Source organism: Otolemur garnettii, unplaced genomic scaffold, assembly GCF_000181295.1.
Source record: "Otolemur garnettii isolate 467f Iridium unplaced genomic scaffold, OtoGar3 scaffold00058, whole genome shotgun sequence".
NCBI lineage: Eukaryota > Metazoa > Chordata > Mammalia > Primates > Galagidae > Otolemur > Otolemur garnettii.
This window is the reverse complement of record NW_003852453.1, coordinates 1,572,493-1,573,776: the sequence shown is the minus strand read 5'-3', so window position 1 is coordinate 1,573,776 and position 1,284 is coordinate 1,572,493.

Sequence of the window (1,284 nt, the reverse complement as noted above, 5' to 3'; positions counted from 1 at the left end):
GCTCGGTCTCAAAAACAAAAACAAAAAACTAGCCTGGTGTAGTGGTACACACCTGTAGTTCCAGCTACTGGGGAGACTGAGCCTCAGTGAGTTGTGACTGCACCAGTGCACCCCAGCCTGCATGACATGAGAGATCCTGCCCTGTGCCTCCTTTCTTTTTTAAAGTATTTTAGTGCTTATGCTCTTAAGCTATATTATTTACCAAAAGAAATTCAAATTTACCTAAACATTGTCGTCGTCCAGATAAAATTCAGTTTCTTGTCAAGCATCTAAAATTCTGTGTCTGACAGTGTAGGCTGCCTGGGTTGAATTCTGACCCTACATCTATTAACTTTTAGTTACCTTGTGCCTGCCTAGTACCTCTGTAAGGTCTGGCCTCTGCTGTGTGAGGGAGTGAGGAAGGCTCCCCACGCAGCCCAGGGGTCTTGCTGAACCAGATGCAGCTCTACGAAATCTCTTTGATAAATCCATTTTATTATTTATTTATTTGCGGTTTTTGGCCGGCGCTGGTTTTGAACCCAGCACTTCCGGCATATGGGGCCGGTGCTCTACTCCTTTGAGCCACAGGTGCCACCCCGATAAATCCATTTTATTATAAATACAATATCGTAGGCTTTTCTAAATTTTGAAAAGCGTACCTGGTTTGCAGGTACTAGTGTAAATGATGGTATGAAAGACTATTTGGCCTTGTAAAAGTATGTTTTGACAGGCTTGCACTGTCATGTAAGATGAAAATTTAGCCAAAAAGCTTTGTTTTTATTGCCTAAAAATGTACTGCAATATGTTAAGTTCAATGTATTTCAAAATATTTTTTATTGGCTCCAACAAATTTTAAAAATATTGAGTAACTATTTGTTAGTTCATTAATAAATACAAACTATACTGAGTGTTCCAAATCAGTGGATTTTTGTGTCAAAACTTTTTCTAGAATTAAAAAAAGTCCCTTTGATAAAACTTAAAAGAAAATCTCAATGGCCATTTACTGGATGTGCTTGTGTCTATTAGATCCTTTTAATATTTTCCTCCTGTTTTTGTCCTTTTTAAAAAAATTTCAGGTTAACGTGTGAGGGTATAAATGACCAAATCACAATCTTTGAATTTGTTACGTAGGGTCCCTCTTGTGGCTGGTCCCGTACCCACAAGGTGTGCCACACACCCCTACATACACTGTGCCCATTCAGTGGGAGCGCTCCCTACCTGCCTCCAACTTGAATTGAATTTTTCTCCTATGTGGGCATGAATTATATCTACTGGCTTCATATTGTGTGTTTTTTTTCTATAATA